Source organism: Mus caroli, chromosome 7, assembly GCF_900094665.2.
Source record: "Mus caroli chromosome 7, CAROLI_EIJ_v1.1, whole genome shotgun sequence".
Lineage (NCBI taxonomy): Eukaryota > Metazoa > Chordata > Mammalia > Rodentia > Muridae > Mus > Mus caroli.
The window spans coordinates 106,248,853-106,249,862 of NC_034576.1; positions in this window are offsets into that span (position 1 = coordinate 106,248,853).

Here is a 1,010-nt window from a genome sequence, read left to right on the forward strand (position 1 = left end):
GATGTGATTGTTTATATTGGCATAAAATATTAAAACTTCTTTGAACATCTGCTATTGCAAGATATTGAGTATCATTGTTAGCATTCTGTCTGAGGTCCACCCCACAGTTACCTGGCAACAGCCAAGTAGGCCTGACTCAGTATAAAAGGGGCTGTTTGCCTCCTCCTCCCTCTCTTGCTCTTCTCTCATTTTCTATTGTTATCTTGACTTCTTGCTCCCACTTTGTCCCCTCACTCCTTCCCCATTCCCTTCCCCCCTCCATGTGCTCATGGTCTCTCTCTCTCTCTCTCTCTCTCTCTCTCTCTCTCTCTCTCTCTCTCTATCTCTCTCCCTCTACTACCCTCTTGACTCCCCTCCCAATAAATAAACTCTATTCTATATTATACTGTCATGTGTCCAATCCCTTCGGGTAAGGGATGCCCTGGTATGGGTCTGCTGGGACATCCCCTTCCCCTATACCTGACCACACCCCCATAGAACATATTCCTTCTCCCCTCATCTTTTCATAAACACATCATATGATAGCAGGACTCAGATTTAGAAACAATGCAGGTTTTCATCCCACCCCAGCTATCTCTAACCCAGGTATCTCTAGCCCCCATCCCCCACTGGTCAGAGTAACAGCCAACTGCATTGTCCCAGGGAAGAGTTCTTGAGCTTGGAGCTCCCTCTGTGCTGCAACAACCCTCATTTTAGGGCTCTTTCCCTTGGGTGAGACTTTCCCCTCTCCATTTGAGACAATTTCTTTCTCCTGGCTGAGAAGCTTATATCAGAGTATACATGTGTAAAATTCTGAAAGCAATGATAAATTAAGCATAATTTCATCTCTAAAGATGAAAAAATATTTTAACATAACTCAAACTTTTTCGTGACAAAATTCCTGTTGAAACTATGAGTTGAAGGATCTTATATTAACATAGGAAAAGATATGTATAGTCAATGTTGCAAATATTATGCTTAATGGGAAAAACAAAAACTAAAATTATTTCCTCTAAAATTATAACTGAGAG